Source organism: Tachyglossus aculeatus, chromosome 25 (assembly GCF_015852505.1).
Source record: "Tachyglossus aculeatus isolate mTacAcu1 chromosome 25, mTacAcu1.pri, whole genome shotgun sequence".
NCBI lineage: Eukaryota > Metazoa > Chordata > Mammalia > Monotremata > Tachyglossidae > Tachyglossus > Tachyglossus aculeatus.
In genome coordinates, this window is record NC_052090.1 from 18,798,478 (window position 1) to 18,818,111 (window position 19,634).

A 19,634-nucleotide genomic window follows, 5' to 3' on the forward strand; every position below is an offset into this window, starting at 1 on the left:
TTCCTCCCCAGTTCCTCTACTGACTTGCTTTCCGCTCCAACATGACACACAAAGCCCGTTTGAGAAACATTTCAGTCAGATTGGAAATCGGACATGAGCTCTCCCAGAACTGAACCTAGAATGACACTAGCTGGCAGTAGATGGATCTTCTCAGGAATTCCTTGCAAGCTGTTAGGTAAGGGATGGGGAATCCTGGTGGTGAGAAGGGGAAAGCAACAGCATTTATCATTCCCTTGTTTTCCTATGGGACAGATTGATTCCTCTGGAGGGAAAAAGTAGCAGGGAAAATAGGTGTTTGGAGGATGAGGGAGCTAAAGACAAACGACAATGATCACTGGCATCAGTGTGAATTATACTAGACCAGATTCACTCCAGCACACCTCAGGGTTGACCTGAAAGATACCGGCTGATCCGAGCCCTGGACTGATCGAGATAAGAGATTGTCTAATGACTGAAGAGGGGTGTGCATGTGTGTGTGCGTGTGTGTGGTTAACAAGCCTGGGTGCCAGCCTGTTGATCTGGTAAGTGCCGCTCTCCAGAAATGAATAGCAAATTCCTTAATGCTGAGTCAAATCAGTTTGCAATGCAAATTTTTCCACCGCCCATGTTCCCTGAGCTTAGGAGCACGAGGGCAACTTTTGCCTTCCAACTGCCCTGTTTGTGCTGCATGTCCGAAACCCCCGTGATCAAATCATCCCGGTCTTCTTTCATTTCCTCCATGCATGGTAGGGTTTCCTCTGAGGTCGACACTCAGGTGGCTCGTGCCAGCCCCTATGACTCCCTTTCGGGCTACCAAAGGGATCATTTAAAAAGGATGTGGGAAGACAGGAGGAGATTGAGTTTGCCAATGGATGAAAAGTATTGTTTCCTTTAAATTTGGGCTAAACCCATCAGCATTTCTGCCGATCACTTGCTGATTCTTCCAAGAGGCCCCACTGGGTCTCCTACCTCCTACTGGCTGACATAGGCTGTTCTCTTGACCCCTGGGCTGATATATGGCAGTTCTGGTACTGCTCAGAGGGCCTCTGCCAGCCAAGCGAAGGCGAGGGTGGGTCTACGATGGCTTGAGATGGCCCTAGGAGCAGCATGGAGCTCAGGGAATGCTGCAAAAAATAAATGGCATCACCTGGCACCTGGGCCAGAGGTTGGTATGCCAGGCAGAAGGGCCTAGTGGGCCCCACTCTGGCATTTTTGCTGATATTTAAATGATGAAATGGGGTTGATATCCCCAGCTCAGTTCTATCGCTGAGATTAGCCATCCCATGTTAGAGAAGCAGTGTGGCTCAGTGGCAAGAGCCCAGGCTTGGGAGTCAGAGGGCGTGGGTTCTAATCTTGCTTCCATCACTGTCTGCTGTGTGGCCTTGGGCAAGCCACTTCACTTCTCTGTGCCTCAGTTCCCTCATCTGTAAAATGAGGATTAAGACTGTGAGCCCCACGTGGGACAACCTTACTACCTTGTATCTACCCCAGTGCTTAGAACAGTCCTTGATACATAGTAAGCGCTCAATAAATATTATAATTATTATTATTATCCCCACCTGGCAGGGTAGCAACAGCATCAGCCTGACATGACTTGGGTTGGAAGGTTGTCCTGCTGCCCCAGGGCTGAGCCAGCTTGTTTTGAAAGCCCCCACTTAGGGGTTTAGGGGCCATATCCCTCCTCCATTGGTCATCTGGGTTCAAATGAGCTGGGGTCATCCTGATGGAGTCTGAATGGAAGGACACCTCCTATTGGCTCTGCTGTGAAAAGAAAACTAAAGTCTGTAAAGCATTGTGAATAGCCCAGGGCTAGCCTGTACTCTGTGGGGGTCTTAGGCCCCCCAAGTTATGACCAGTTTGAGAGGGTGGTACTTGGGAGTTGGAGAGGAAAGGAGAATTGTGGGCAGGAAACTTATCTACCAACTCTATTGTAAATACTCTTCCAAGCACTTTATACAGTCACACAGTAAGAGCTCAATAAATCCTCTGATTGATAGGAAATATTCTGCCAGAATGTGTGCTACTGGTAGACATTGTGTCTGGAGTAGCAGGTCAACACTGCTCCACTCCCAAGAAGATAACCTTTCAATTATTTATGGAGTGCTGGTCGTGTGCCAAGCACTGTGCTAGGCACTTAGAAGAATATAATACAAGTTGGTAGAATTGTTCCCTGCCCATGGGATCTTGAAGCCTACAGGGGGAGACAGACATTAAAATAAATTACAGATATGTACTAAGTGCCGTGGGGTGGAAAGTGGAATGACTATTGAGTGCTTAAAGGGTACAGATCTAAATAGGGGATGCAGAAGGGAGAGGGAGTAGGGAAAACGAAAGCTTAGTCGGGGAAAGGCCTCTTGGAGGAGAAGTAATTTTAATAAGCTTTGAAGGTGGGGACGGGGATGCTCTATCCTATATGAAGGGGGAGGGAGTTCCAGGTCAAGGGGAGGATATGGGCAAGGGGTCAGCAGCGAGATAGACAAGATCAATCAATCAATCATATTTATTGAGCGCTTACTGTGTGCAGAGCACTGTACTAAGCGCTTGGGAAGTACAAGTTGGCAACATATAGAGACGGTCCCTACCCAACAGTGGGCTCACAGTCTAGAAGGGGGAGACAGAGAACAAAACAAAACATATTAACAAAATAAAATAAAAAGAATAAATATGCACAAGTAAAATAGAGTAATAAATACGTGCAAACATATATACATATATACAGGTGTTGTGGGGAAGGGAAGGAGGTAAGGCGGGGAGGGGGAGAGGAAGGAGGGGGCTCAGTCTGGGAAGGCCTCCTGGAGGAGGTGAGCTCTCAGTAGGGCCTTGAAGGGAGGAAGAGAGCTAGCCTGGCGGATGTGGGGAGGGAGGGCATTCCAGGCCAGGGGGATGACATGGGCTGGGGGTCAATGGCAGGACAGGTGAGAACGAGGCACGGTGAGGAGATTAGCGGCAGAGGAGTGGAGGGTGCGGGCTGGGCTGTAGAAGGAGAGAAGGGAGGTGAGGTAGTTGGGGGCGAGGTGATGGAGAGCCTTGAAGCCCAGGGTGAGGAGTTTCTGCCTGATGCGTAGATTGATTGGTAGCCACTGGAGATTTTTGTGGAGGGGAGTAACATTCCCAGAGAGTTTCTGGACAAAGACAATCCGGGCAGCAGTGTGAAGTATGGACTGAAGTGGGGAGAGACAAGAGGATGGGAGATCAGAGAGGAGGCTGATACAGTAGTCCAGACGGGATAGGATGAGAGCTTGAACAAGCAGGGTAGCGGTTTGGATGGAGAGGAAAGGACAAGATCAAGGTACAGTGAATAGGTTGGTGTTAGAGAAGCGAAGCATGCAGTTTGGGTTGTAAGTAGGAGATCAGGGAGTAAGGATAGAAGGGGGAGAGCTGATTGAGTGGTCTAAAACCGATGATAAGGACTTTCTGTTTGAGGAAGTTCTGGAGGAGTGGGGAGACGTAATTAGCAGACCAAGAATCAGAACTTCAGCTCTGCTACTTTTGAGCCCATAGCCAGATTCTGAGGCCTGGAATCAATAATACATCCCTTGGCTGCAAAGCTTTCAGGCTATTGTTTTCTTTGTCTGCTTCTTGGAAACGAAACCGGGAAAACATAAAAGCATTTAGCAAGACAGGGAAAATATTCAAAGCCGAGTTTTCCTTTAACAGTTCCTTCTGTCTTTGTTTTAATTATTTTAAAAACTTGTTTTCCTCACATACAAGTCATCTATTGAGTTAACAGAATGACCTAATCAACATCTCATAGTTCTCAGTTATGTAAAGAGAAATGAGAATATTTAATTTCACATTAGAGAACTTCATGTAGGAATGAAATTCTTTGTACTTTGCCACACGAGACCAGTAGCCACCAAAGATAAGGTGTTGAGGAAAATATAAGCTCTGAGGAAAAATGTTTAAATATATATGGAAAACTGAAGATCAAAGTTGTTTGTAAAATATGGGCTTGAGCTAGGGCCCCCAAAAATGTGTTGAACATTCACCTAGGAACAGAATGAAAGACCAGAACTATATAGAGGTGCAATGTATCACTTCTGCTTCTCTCTCTGAAAATAACACAGAATATCTAGGATGTAGTTACATGAAAGCCAAAGAAATGGTAATTGGTGAAAAATGTACCCAGCAGAAGCGTCGCCTAGAAAGACGTTATAAGTCACCAACACATCTCAAAGTCATTTCACATCTCTCTTCAAATCTGAGGTCCTAGAAAGAAAAATATAGTCTATTGCTGATTACCTCAATGCTGACATTTTTTGCACAGGAAAGCGAAGCGACCTGAGCAAGCCATTTCCCTTAAAACAAGTGTCTGAGACTCTTCCTCAGTGAAGCCAAGCCTCACTCACAGTGTGAACCCAAGCCGGAGAACCAGAGCATAGTCCTGCTCCACTTCTGTTTCCTGAGACACCAGAACACTCTCCTCACTAAACAAAACTCCATGACCGGGAATTTGAGAGTTTAGCATCTGAACCTCCATTGGAAATAGGAGAGAAATGGGTAGGAAATGGACATTTTCTCTTTCTTCTCCTTTCTTCTCTGGCAGGAAAGTCATATGAAATAACTGACTACTGTGCCAATTAGTCTCAAAGCAATTTTTTAAAAATGCTAAGGATCAGCCGCAGCTTCTTTCAAGAATGTTCCAAGAATGCTGAGAAAGATCTCTGCTTTGTGCCCTCTTAGGTAAGAAAGATAGATTGCTCTGGGTCCTCTCCCCTCCCACCACAATATTGGTGGAGAGTGCTGAGGACTTAGCAGCAGATAGTCACCATTGTCCATTTTGCTACAGGCCTCAAAATCTTTCAGGGCAAGCTTTGTAGTGTCCTACAAAGGAGAATCAGAGCCATTTTGTTGGGTTCAGGGACCACCTTATAGAAGGGTTCTTCCACTAAAATTAATGTGGGCCTCAATTGGGTTGGAAAGTGAGGGGGGAGAAGGGAGTTCAGTAAGGGAGAGTTTCTTAGCTGACGAAAATCTTCATAAATCCTATATACCTTGTGCTTTGTTTATAGAACTGACTGTGAAGTCCTAATTTTGTGGTACTTTTCATATGCTACCTGTCTGGCAGGACCAGAGCTTTAATGTCTGGCTCAATTCTCTTTAGTCTGTCTCTGAATCCTGTACATGCCCATAATTATAAAATCATCAGCCTAACATGAGTGCAACCATTTTTGGGTAACCTTTGCATGCTGGGTAAAACACACGGTAGATTTGTAGATTGTGAGCTTGTTGAGGGCTGGGATTGTCTCTCTCTGTTGCTGAACTGCACTTTCCAAGCGCTTAGTACAGTGCTCTACAGACAGTGAGAGCTCAATAAATACATTTGAATGAATGAATGAATGAATTTGTATTTAGGTATATTCCCTGTGGTGTATGTTTCATTCAAAAGAATAAAAGTGAAAAAAATATATTTAGCATATCTGGTGTCAGTGTCCATGAGAGAGAGAGAGAGAGAGAGAGAGAGAGAGAGTGTGTGTGTGTGTGTGTGTGTACATCCATGTAGACACACTCGAAGAGTATATACAAATCCTATTGGTTTCTCTCTTGGAAAGTGAGATAATTACAAATAGTATGTGGATATATCCTCTTTCCATATCCTGAGGCAGACATTCCCACTATATTAATATTTGTAATTATGGAATTTATTCCCGATTAAATTTTGTCAAAGCTTCACACACAGCTTTCTTCAACAAAGTTGATTTAAAACTCTTCCTGGCAAAAACCTCCAGATATTTTCAAACTATTTAAAGCATAAATGTGGTTTCAGCCTTCTCTAACTATTTATCTTGTAGTTTTACAAAGTATTTCCTGTGGGTCATTTGGTTAAGCGCTAACCTCCAGGTAAGAGGAGTTGACCTGTGGAGTCAAGAATAAACTTAAAAGGGGGAGGGGGCTAGCTCTTTAAGAGAAGTGCTTCAAAGGTGTTTGTTTGACCTTCAGTGACAAAGCTTATGCCTTGCAAATTGATTAATACTGATACAATATCAAGTCATTTTTCATACAATTTTTTAATGTTTGTTAAGTGCTGGAGCAGTATGTAAACAGAGTATTTGGCATTTTTATTAGACTGCGGAATTCAGTCATTTCCTTTGCAACAACATCTCATAAACTATTTTGACAGTCTAATAAACTATAAAAAGCTGTGGTAAAAACTGGCTCTGAATGTTATAACCGTACAAAATGGAAAGAGCAAGAGAAAACATCTATCACTGGGATTATTATCACTGTTGCCATGGCAACCTGGTTGCAATGGCAATATCTCCATGGTTCTGCTGTTTGTTATCATCTTTCTTGATTTTACATCATTGAAATTGTAGTAATTACACTATGCCTGATGAAAAATACATGCTGTCATGGCAACTAAGTCAAATATTCTTAATCATTTCACCTCTTCAATCTAAAATGTAATTGTTTGTCAGTAAAATAGGTTATACAGAAGGCTTCTATGGACTTATGATTGCCTTAAGTGTTTTGCAAAAATTGTGCTTTTAGGCTCAAGACCCTAAACTAAACTAATAGCTCAAGATGGTAAACAGTGACTCATTATAGTAAGTAAGCACTGTTTATTAATTGTAGAGTAACTACTCTAGTGCAACAGAATTATGAATATAAACCAAAGTGAACAGAATATAGGGCTGGAAACCAAAGACACAACCAATCTGCTCTAATCTTGAGTGAGCTGTTGTATTCTGAAGTTGCCTTCATATTACCCTAATCTGCTTGTGCTTGTAGGGTAGGTGGTCAAAATGGAGACCACTTTTGTTCTTGTTTCCTGCTCTTTTGTGAGTGTGTGAGTGAGAGAGAGAGAGAGAGAGATAATTAAGACCTATGGAAATGCTGTCTTAAATATGGTAGGGAAAAGACGATCCTCAATGTCCAAAATTGGCTGCACTAAGTAGAAAGATTTGTCTATCACAATCCAAATCAATTCAAGATTTGTGGGGAGTATTTTGCTGGTGTACCTTCCAAAGGAAAACAATGCTACCATGCCTGTGGATGGAGCTGGACCATATATGCATCTTTTGAGGAAAAGGAATAAAAGAATCAATAAGTGAGGCTGTGTTTTAAAATGCCAAGTTCAGGCCCTTGGGTGGGATTCCATAAATACACTGTGAAAATTCTACTCTTACCAAAATGATTGGTCTGCTTTCCTAATTATCTACGGGTACAGATTCCTCCAACAATGGAGATATACAAGTTGAATGGGAATTTTCTCTGGAAAAGAGCAGTAAAAATGAGCCTGAGCTGTCCTTTGTTTCAGTAAGAACATTATTTTGATAGCTTAGCTTTTACATTTTTCTTTTGTTTAATTTTTGATGTAATGAGGTTATAACTCAGAGCAATGAAAATAAATTATTTGATCTTGCTTCTCCCAGGCTCTATGAATAGTATAAATATCCTATATGTGTGTTTTCAAGACTAAAGTAAATGCTATGTTCCCGACTCATAGATTCATGAGGAAAATTTACTGCATATGGAAAATTATGCTCTTCCATTTGAAACATAACTAACCACAATTCCTCACTATATGTGCCTATATACCCCTTTTTTATTAGGGTATGTTACGACTATTACATGAGAAGCAGGGACTAGCTGGGCTGAAATGTGATTATTCTATTTCTGCCAAAGGCAGAGGATGTCTTTGCCATGGCTTATTGTAAAATCCTGTGTTTTTCAACAAATGGGGAGAGGATAGGACAATCAAAGCATGTATGTTTGGAATTTGAGAACCGACATATTTGGGATGGTGGTAGTAATTTCAGGACAGGGACATTGCTGTTTACCTTTACTTGGGCTATATTTAATACAAAACTTTTTGTTCTTGTAGAAAAACCAAATGTCACAAAGGCAAAATAAACATGAGCAGCGTGGCTCAGTGGAAAGAGCCTGGACTTTGGGGTCAGAGGTCATGGGTTCAAATCCTGGATCCACCAATTGTCAGCTGTGTGACTTTGGGCAAGTCACTTAACTTCTCTGTGCCTCAGTTACCTCATCTGTAAAATGGGGATTAAGACTGTGAGCCCCACGTGGGACAACCTGATCACCTTGTAACTTCCCCAGCACTTAGAACAGTGCTTTGCACATAGTAAGCACTTAATAAATGACATTATTATTATTATTATTATTATAAGCCACTAAAATAGGAAAAGATGGCCCGTTATTAAGGAGATCATTTTTATTTTTAACTAGGAAAATGTCCTGCAACAAAAATTCTAGCAGGCCATTTTCTCAAGCTGGCATTTTGACCAATGAAGACACTGAAAGAATGAATAGTCCAAAGGGGCCCTCCTATCTACCTGCCTGCTTATTTCTGCAGGACTTCTTTTCAGTTTTTCCTAGCTGCAAATTCAGGATGTTTAAATTAAGGAAAAAAAGGTCTCGGGGCTCATTCTCTAGGGCCTGAGCAAAGGAAATGATGAAAAAACAGTGAAATAGTTAAAGGTCCTAATCTCCCAAAGGGACACTTAGGTCCCCAGACCACCCATACTCTTGGCTCTAGGTAGACTTCCTCGGATGACCTCCTTGTGTTTAGCCTCTCCACTATGGAAGTTGTCTTCCCATCAGCGAGGTGGTGCAGAATCACATATCAATCAATAGCATTTTGGACTGTGCAGAGCACTTGGGTAGTATGATAGAATTGGTCAACATGATTCCTGCCCTCCTAGGAGCTTAAAATCCAGTGGGGGAGATAGGCACTTAAATACATCTCATCTGGTGGGTAGGGATCATGTCTGCCAGCTCTTTTGCATCGTACTTTCCCAGGAACTCAGTATAGTGTTCTGCACACTGTAAGTACTCAATAAATACTGATTGATATCAGTGTAAGCTTCTTGTGGGCAGGGATCATATATTCATCGGGATGAACCTGGACTGTTTTACCCTGTTGAACTCTCAATCACTCTGGGTGCAGAAACTGTACAGAAAGTTGGGGAGAGTATAACAGAAGTAGAATATATGATCCCTGCCCCCAAGATGCTTACATTGTAACATTGTAAATAGCCTCCCTGGGCTAATACTAAAGTCACGCATGGCACTGATTCTCAACAGAGTTCTCTCACTGAACAGGTTGGCTGAAATAGGATCCATATCTTTATTTAGAGATTTTTAATGAAGAGTGATAGAACTTTCCAGAAGTTATGGAAAATTAGAATAGGCTTTCATGACAAGAAGCAGTGTGGCCTCGTGGAAAGAGCATGGGCCTGGGAGTAGGATGACCTGGGTTCTGTTCCCAGCACTGCCAAGTTTGTCTGCTGTGTGATCATGGGCAAGTCACTTAACTTCTTTGTGCCTCCGTTACCTCACCTGTAAAACAGGAATTAATTAAATTCTACTCCCTCCTAGTTAGAGGAGCCTTCCTACTATGATTCCCATGTAGGACCGCCAGCCCATGTCCTCCCCCTGGCCTGGAATGCCCTCCCTCCACACATCCCCTTCTAGACTGTGAGCCTGCTGTTGGGTAGGGACCATCTCTATATGTTGCCAACTTGTACTTCCCAAGCGCTTAGTACAGAGCTCTGCACACAGTAAGCGCTCAATAAACATGATTGAATGAATGAATCCGCCAAGCTAGCGCTCTTCCTCCCTTCAAAGCCCTACTGAGAGCTCACCTCCTCCAAGAGCCCTTCCCAGACTGAGCCCCCTTTTTCCTTTCCTCCTCCCCATCCCCCCTACCCTACCTCCTTCCCCTCCCACAGCACCTGTATATATGTTTGTACAGATTTATTACTCAATTTTACTTGTACATATTTACTATTCTATTTATTTTGTTAATGATGTGCATTTAGCTTTAATTCTATTTGTTCTGACAACTTGACACCTGTCCACATGTTTTGTTTTGTTGTCTGTCTCCCCCTTCTAGACTGTGAGCCCATTGTTGGGTAGGGACCGTCTCTATATGTTGCCAACTTGTTCTTCCCAAGCACTTAATACAGCGCTCTGCACACAGTAAGCACTCAATAAATAAGATTGAATGAATGAATGAATGACAGAGACCATGTCCAACCTGACTAATTTGTATCTTCCCCATCACTTAACACAGTGCTTGGCACATAATATGTGCTTAACAACTACCATGATTATTGTTATTATGCACTCAGAAACTAAAAAAAAATTAATACTCTTGTTTCACACAAAACTCACTGGCTCTTTCAGCTTCCTGCAGAGGTGGAATGGCAGTCATTTTGGAAAATCATTCCCATGGGAAAAGCTGTTTCTAGGTAGAAACATCCAGGTTGATTCTCAGGAAAGGATTTGGGCTTGATTGGCTCTAAGTTTATGGGGGAGAGACCAGGGAAGCAGCTAGGAAAAATCTGAGGAAAGAAAGATAAGTCCTTGAGGGCAGGAACCAATCTACCCTCTCAAGAATTCTAATCCCCACAAGAACTTGGTTCAGTGTCAGCCTGTAAGCTTGGCATTATCCTTGACTCATCTCTCTCATCAACCCACACATTAAGTCCGTCACCGACTCCTGTTGGTTTTACCTTCATAACATCTCTAAAATTTTCCCTTTCCACTCCATCTGAACTGCTATCATGCTGATCCAAGCACTATTCAATTCTCACCTTCACTAGCTTCCTCTCTGACCTCCCTGCCTCCTGTCTCTCCCCTCACCATTCCACAGTACTTTCTGCTGCCCATCATTTTTCTGAAAAATCATTCTCCCCACTCCTCACTGACCTCTAATGGTAGCACAAACACCTCTGCAACAAACAGAAACCTTTTACCATTCACTTTAAGACAATCTTTAAGCTCTTGCCTTCCTATTTTACTTCACCGATCTCCTACTACAACCTAACTTGCACACTTGGCTTCTCTAGTGCCAACTTATTCTTTGTACCTAGATCATTTCTATCCTGCTGCTGACAACTTGCCTACACCCCCCCACTGACTTGGAACTCCCTCCCAATTAGTATCCAACAGTCCACCACTCTTCCACCTTCAAAACCCCCCCTAATATTACATCTGCCCCAAGATGCCTTCCCTGACTTAGCTGTCATCTACCCTACCCACTCTCTCCTCTGTGGTCCTTATGCATTTGGCTGTGTACTCCTTTAGCACTTTGATTCTCACTCCAGCCCCACAGCACTTGTGTACATATCTTTATACTCTTCCATTTCTCCTATATGCAATTTATTTAATGTCTATCTCCCCCTGTAGACTGTAAGCTCCCTTCAGGGAGTTATCATGACTACCAACACTATTGCACTGTCCATTCCCAGGAACTTAGTTCAGGGCTGTGCACCCAGTAAAACTCGAAACAAGGCATTGACGGATTGTTCTGCACCTATTAGGTGCTCTATAAGTACAGTTGATTAGCTGGTTAAATAGACTAAAGAGTGGAAAGGGATGATGGAGATTTAGGGTGCAGAACTGGATGGAAAAAGAAGGAATAAATGTCCCCTAGAGGATGATTTCCAATTAAAGGGAATCAATGAAAGGTATTCATGGAGCTCTTACTGTGTGTAAAGCGCTCTACTAAGAACTTGGGAGAGTGCAATAGGGTAAAAAGGCAGAATCCCAAGCTCCTGGAAGAAAAAAGATAAATCAAAAGGACTGTTTATAAAGGAACAAACAACGGGTGGGAAAGTAAGAATCAATTGGTTGGGAACCTAATCCTACAGAGCACCGTGCTAAGCATTTTTAGAAGTGGGAAAGGGTAAAGGAAAAATCTGGAAGACTTCATTGAAGGAAAGTTCATCTGGTAGAAAATAAAGAGCTGCAAGGAGTCATAGTGACTGGGTAAAATCTGATTTGAAAAAATCAGTAGGTAAAGGGATGGACACCTGCAGCTGGTGAAAAGCATTCTAACAGACTGGATTTCACTTTGCCATTTTGGCCTCGATATTCCTTGCCTCCTGATAGGATCTTGAATTGAGGTTGTTCACTGCAGCCTTCATTTGCAGAGACTAAATTTCAGACATTCCCCTTTTTGAATGTCAGTCCATCCTTGTGGTAAGTATCATGGAGAAGAAATTCATGCCTGTTAAACTCCAGGGGTACTCTCTCTGAGAGTTCCACAGGTTGATGATTGGACAATCTGCTTGTTACTTAATTTCCTCCTGTGCACAGAATGTTAAGAATAGCTCCTCTTTATGGGAAACTGCCAAATTGGAAGGAGTTAGAGCTCTGGTTGTCCAATTATTCATGTTGCTTATAATCTGCTAAAAAAGATAGAGATACAGACATCTATAAGAAGGGCAGGCTTTTTTTGTGATTCACAAGTTCGATATTAAGTATTTTCTGCACTCCCCCCAGGCAAAAATACAATTAACATATGGAAAAATCTCAGCAGCCTCCCCTGAGCCACCCTTAAATTGCACTGATGAGGTTGTTCACTAGAAATGGAACTTCCCGTGCTGTAATGTGAATTTCTCTTCTTTTCTGAAGTTTCTTAGCACCACCCTAAGGCCCAGACTAATACGAGTTCTAATAAATGACACACTTAAAAAGTGGACACCTTTCAAGGTATTAGCTGAGGGAGTTTGAATGACGGAAATCTTTTTTTCTCTGTTTTCCCAAGTTGTAAGACAGTTTTGATTCTGCAAAGAGTTCATGACCACCTCCCCTACTAAAAAAACACCTGTTTTAGAATATCACTATTCTGTCCTGTGAGGATTTTTAATCCACATGTACCAGTGTGCCTAGTAAATATCAATAGCGAACAATAATATTTTTCATTCATATTGCACTTCTGAGGAGCTCCACGCATTCCATTTTCAATCATTTTCTCTTAAAAGCTATTATTTCCACTTTATGTTTGCAAAAACAAAGGGACAGAAAAATATGGACCAGGCTGGGCTCATAGAGACTCCTCAGAGACTTCCTCAGAGACTGGCCGGCCTAGAAGACTCTCGACAGCCCAAACAGACAAGTTCCATTCCAGACTATGATAGGGTCATGCTACAACCTTCTTGGGAAAGCAGCCAGAATAAGAAATGAACTAGAGTGAGACTGTCCAGGTTTGCAAGGACAAACCCGAGGGCAGATGGAAGCTGTTTTATGAATTTTGGATGTGTCTAAACAGCCTCTGTGGTCTATGCCTCCTTCCCTCTATGGGAAGAGGATATCAGTCAATCCATTTTGTCAAGCACTTACTGTGTGCAGAGCATCATACTTAGCACTTGGTAGAGTACAATATAACAATATGACAGACACATTCCCTGCTCAGAACAAGCTTGCAGTCTAAAATAGAAAGAGATTTTTGATGCCATTCTTTGTGGAGAGACGTACAGTGCTCTGCACATAGTAAAGCATTCAGTAAATGCCATGAATTGACTGATGAAAGGGTGTTAGGTGGAGGTCAGCAGACAGGGCATTTTTTTCCTAAGGTGTTTGATTCTGAATGGCCTAGGAATCTTTGCAGGGAGAGCTGTTGCCTGGGGATCTGAAAGACTCCAAGAGACACTTCCTCTCCTCTCACCCTGCTTCCAGATCAGCTACACCCTGCAAAGCTGCCTTGAAGCCTCTCAAGTCAACATTGAATAGTGAGAAGGAGATTAGATGTTGGGTCCTAGAAAAACCTGAGATGCAGTCTACCAGGCAGGCTGACATACTGATAGATTCCTGGAGCAGGCTCAGAAGGGCTAGTGGTACTTGTCTCCAAAAAATGGTTTTCTGTCAGCAGGGTCGATGCTTAACATTAGGTATAGCTGGTGTTGATTCTAGTCCAAATGGTAACTCTTCCCAGGAAATAGTCTTCAAAAATATGCTTAACCTAGAGCAGCACAAAGACAGGGAAATTAACCACCTCTAATCGAGTGGCACCAAGTCCTGCCTGGAAACCATAGCAAGTATCAGCAAGTGCTTAGTACAGTGGTAAGCACTAAGTACAATGCTCTAAGTACAATGCTCTGCACACAGGAAGCGCTCAATAAATATGACTGAATGAATGGATGGTAGTGTCAAGCTGCCATCTTGGGTGTTCCTCTGAAAGCAACTATCTTCTAAGGAGTGTTTTTAATCTTGCCTTCCCCATTGGTCATCTTCGGATTCTGGCGTGGCCCCTTAAGACCCTCGAGGCTCCTCCTTGGTGACTGTGTTTCTCATCTAGTCATGCTAAACTCTATATTTAAATGCTACACTCTGTACTGTAATCCACTAAGTGGACCTTAACAATTCAAGGTGGAACACTGATCCCAGGATAGGATAAGGTAAAAAAAAAACGTGGGGACCCTCTTCTGCATGTAGGATTCTCAAAGGTAATAATAATAGGAGGACGATGGGTAGCTTCAAATTACTTTTTTCTCTCTAATTGCCAATTAGGCCTAATTAACTTTTAATTAATATTCAATGTTTTCCTTTAACAAATGGAACCCTGATGAGATCACATCTGTTACAACCACTCGGTCTGTCTCCCTGTTTTCCACACTTTTCCATTACCATTGTAATGAATGCAACTTCAGACAGGAAGGTGATTGCATGTCAGCTAGCAGGGAAGTGCAGGCTTATTTAATGTTACTGTGGTTTAAATATGATTCTGGCAAAGAAATCAGCTCTGTGAAATCGTACCTTGGATCATCCCTAAAGATCTGAGCTGGAAGTTACAATTGGCTTTTTATGAACTTAGTGGATTTTCATGCAACAACTCCTTAAAAGAACACTCACACACCTGATTATATACCTCCAATATTAGAACTGTCATTTGTTTCGGGGGACACGTTGTGGAGAAAATAAACATTAACCACTGGCTGGTCTTTCTCGGCTGCAAAACACAGCAAGCTGCAAGGGACTCTGGAGCAAAATCTGTTTGTCTCCAACGTTATCAGTTCTCTCATCTTTCACCAGTGCTGTCTCCTATCAGACAGTGTTGTTGATATCATTCAAAGAGCTTTTGTTTCATTCCTCCTTGCCTTTTCAGTGCAGCTGTGTGCATGCATTGTGCTGTGGGGATTCTTTATGTTATCTGATTTTTATTTGTATGCAAGCTCTCAGTAAATATTATGGATGGATGTCCTCTTGGATCATCTCAATTTTACCTTTGCTGATTAGAATAATTTTTCAAATCTGCTCCTTGGCAACTCAATATTAAATAAAATTGGAGCCATTGTTCATCACGATGTGGGGATAAGTACAAAGGCTTTGGCCTGCAGGAGTATCCCTTTGCATTGGAGCTGAAGTCATAAAGTACAAACCACAAAATGAAAAGTCTATTCTGAATATCTTTTTTTTAAAATTTTCCAGTCATTTGACAGGAAGCCAGAATTCAAAACTTTGGTTTAAAGGGAAACAAACTGTAGATTCCACCTGGTCCTTCCACCATGAACAGTGAGGTTAAAGCACAAATAACTGGATTCAGTTGACAAGGAACAAGAGCAGATAGGGTAAATGGAATAAAATATGTTCTTAATTTTAGTAAAGTAGTGAACACATCTTTTGGCAGAGAGATGCAAAAAGTATTTGCATGTTGAATGTCACATTGTTTCCAGTGAGACTCAGCTTCCCTTTTTTGTCCAAGCTAGTGAGGAAATAGATATACCCTTCTCCTCTTTGCACATACGTCTTGTCTCCAAACCATCAAGTCCGACTCCAGTGGTCCAACAAAACCTTACAAGCTGAGAGAAGCAAGCTTGTCTGGACTCATTATCTTGAATCTATCCCAGTGCTTAGCACAGTGCTGGCCATATAGTAAGTGCTTAATAAATACCATGACTTCCCAAAATTTCCCATAACAAAAAGGCTTTGATGATTTAGTAGGATTCATCCTTTTCTTTGGAGTACATATTTTTCATCAGCTCACAGGGGAATAGCGAACATCAAATAGTATCTATCATATGTGCAAGACACTGTACTAAGCTGGCTCAATTAGACATGTATAGTTTTCTATTTCTCTTCTCTAAAGAAAGCACATGTTGGAGACTGGATAGAAATCAATCCCATAGAATGCAAAGACTTGGGTTCAACTGGATAAACTATAGGGTAAACTATTCTTTATTTCTTGCACATAAATTGTTGGAATGGTGATTTCTTTTTGACATGTTCTCATTTAATTCAGGGAGGAGAAAACCTCAGAGAAGCAGTGTTGCCTAGTGGAAAGAGGGCAGGCCTGGGAGCCAGAGGATTTAGGTTCTAATCCCAGGTCCACCATTTGACTGCTGTGTGACCTTGGGCAAGTCATTTAACTTCTCTGTGCCTGTTATCTCATCTGAAAAGTGGGGATTAAATTCTCCTCCCTTGATTTAAGACCATGAGTGCTATGTGGAACAGGGACTGTGTCCAACCTGATTATCTTATATCCACCCCAGCACGAACAGAAGTGTTTGACACATGGAAAGCGGCTCGCTAATTGGCTGTGTGACTTTGGGCAAGTCACTTAGCTTCTCTGTGCCTCAGTTACCTCATCTGTATAATGGGAATTAAGACTGTGAGCCCCCCGTGGGACAACCTGATCATCTTGTAACCTCCTCAGAGCTTAGAACAGTGCTTTGCACATAGTAAGTGCTTAATAAATGCCATTATTATTATTAACAAACACCATTAATATATATATATATATATGTTTCCCTTGAGCTGGCTATATGCTGCAATGGCTTTCACCAGCATGGCCTGAAAGGCCAATCTATCAATCAGTGTATTTACTGAGGTTTTACATGTGCAAAGCTCTGACTGTACTAAGCACCTGGGAGAGTACAATACAATAGAATTAAGCACTTACTACAGTGCTCTGTACACAGTCAGTGCTCAATAAATAGGATTGAATGAATGAATAGAATTGGTTGACATGATTTCTGCCCTCAGGGAGGATGTCAAGGCCTTTCCATCATCATCATCATAATAATAATAATAATAATAATAATAATAACTGTGGTATTTAAGTGCTTACTATGTGCCAGAAACTGTACTAAGCACTGGGGTGGATACAAGCAAATCAGATTGGACACAGTCCCTGTCCCACTTGGGGCTCACACTCTCAATCCCCATTTTATACGTGAGATAACTGAGGCCCAGAGAAGTAAAGTGATTTGCCCAAGGTCACACAGCAGATAAGTGGAGGATCTGGGATTAGATCCTAGGCCTGTGCTCTATCCACTACGCCTGTTGCATTTATCTTAATCTACTCTTGTTTGCATAGGCAGTGGCTGTTCAGTCAGTCAGTCTTATTTATTGAGCACTTACTGTGTGCAGAGCACTGTACTAAGCACTTGGGAGAGTACAATATAATAATAAACGGACACATTTCCTGCCCACAGTGAGTTTATAGTCTAGAGGCTGTTCAATCTCAGCTTCTGTACTTCTTGGGCTGTTTCGGGTTGTCAGTCCAGCAGAAACCCCATGTGGCTGTCTGCCAAGTGTTAGAGCGGTCTCCCCTTTTGCCGATTCCTGGAATGGTTCAGAAATGAAAATGATGGCATCTTGCCTCCAAATGGGGCTTTGAAGCATCCTAGTAGCAATTTTTTGTGTCCAACAGGCTTGCTCTTGCCACAATCTGCTGATCACATAGCAATTGCTTAAGTACCTATTGTTGTCAATAGCCTAAATGCTTTTGCACGGAACACTGCTCTGTGCATATAAATAATCGTTATCAGAAGAAAAGCCAAATTATTTCTTTCTCATTTTCAGTATTTTGAGGATAAAGGAGCAAAATTCAGGGGATAAGATATCACTTGAAACTCATCACCCCTACAAAAGGGGTGTTTTCCAGACCCTCAACCCCAAAGCCCTGTTAAAAAAAAAAAAGACATCAGGTCTGCGAATTTGTGAAGTCTGCTAGATTACTGCAGCAAGGATGGTGGCTGGTTAACATCTGGAGGCAGATGTGTTGGATAAAATGTTGCGAACAGGCAACAGGGGATTGGGGACGGGGGAAGGTTTGAGGGACCTGGGCTCTCCATGGATAGTATCCTTCCCCCCGACCCCCCACACACAACCTGCAACCCACCTCCTTCTCTTCGCAAACTCCCCAGTGCTAGTTATGCCCTTTTCTGCTTCCATCATTTCTAGGGGTCCTTCAAAATAATCCTTAAATGGTTTGAACCTTGGGAAGAGACTCTCATGTGAGTGTGAGGGGAAGGGGGAAGAGGGCAGGAGGTAAAATGAGTTCCAGGCTCAGCCTCTTCCCTGATTTCCAGACATCCTTGTGAGAGCCATTTTTAATTTTGTCTGCTGTCAGGATAGTAATTCTAGTTGCCTCATCTACAGGATACAGTGGAAAATGGGGTTTCTTTAGAGGCCACTGAAATCTTTCCAAGCTTCTGTAGTGAACAAGTGTTACTAGACTGTGAGCCCACTGTTGGGTAGGGACCGTCTCTATATGTTGTCAACTTGTACTTCACAAGTTCTTAGTGCAGTGCTCTGCACACAGTAAGCGCTCAATAAATACGATTGAATGAATGAATGAATGAATCCTACAGTAGGCTGAGGGAGGGCATTCCAATCTCCAGAGGAACCATGGGAAGAAAAGGGGTGGAATCCCTATCTTCATTCCCTTCTTTCAGTGGTGCCAACTCAGAGAAGCAGCATGGTGTAGCGGATACAGCATGAGTCTGAGAGTCAGGAGGTCATGGGTTCTAATCCCTGCTCCACCACTTATCTGCTGTGTGACCTTGGGCAAGTTACTTCACATCTCTGTGCCTCAGTTACCTCATCTGTAAAATGGGGTTTGAGACTGTGAGCCCCACAAGGGACACAGACTGTGTCCAGCCATATTTGCTTGTATCCACCCCAGTGCACTGTGCTCTGCACATAGTAAGCGCTCAATAAATTTGATGGAATGAATATAGTGCCTGGCCCATACTAAGTGCTTAACAAACACCACAATTATTATTATTGTTATAAAGCAAAAACATCCCATCCTGCACCACACTACCCTGTAGCCCACCAGTTCTCTGGGGGAAAAAAGGGAAACAGGAAGAAGTGATACAAGTTGACCAGTGAATAGAGGGGTTTGTTATTATTACAGTTACCTCTAACACTAATAATGGTGGTGAAGAAGAGGGGCAGGAAATGAACATGTGATCCAGTGGAACGAGCACAGGCTCAGGAATCAGAGGACATGAGTTTTAATTCCTGTCTGCTCTGTGACCTTGGGCAGGTCATTTAACTTCTCTGTGCCTCAGTTACTTCATCAGTAAAATGGGGATTAAGACTGTGAGCCCTGTATGGGACACAGACTGCCTGACCTGATTGCCTTGTATCTACCCCTGTGCTTACTACAGTGCTTGACACGTAGTAAGTCCTTTACAAATACCATTAAAAAAAAGACAAAGGATGATATGCAGTGGGGAGCAGAATAGAGAGGAAAAGAAATTGGAAAATAGCCCATAATCTCCAGAGGGAACCTCAGCGGGAGAATTCAGACCTGACCTTGTGGAGGCCCCTACAAGATTAAGTCAGACCTGCTGTCTCCTTAGATGTATTATAACCCAATTGGACCTAGAATTCTCCATGTAGGACACTCAGTCAGCTGACCTAGATGACCCCAACCCCAAGAGACAGCTACTCTTACCCGATTGTCCACTGGAGTTACGCAGCCTATTTCCTGAAATGGACTTGTTTGCCTAAAGAGAGCTTTCGGGAAACCATTCTGAAATCCAATGGCCATGAAGAGAGGAGTGCCTTTGCTCCCTGGCTCTGTAAATGCAGCCCAGGCACCTATGTATTGGGCCCTGGTGAGGCAGCGTTTGTATGGGTTGTGGAAATTTGGCTTCAAAGGTGCAGCA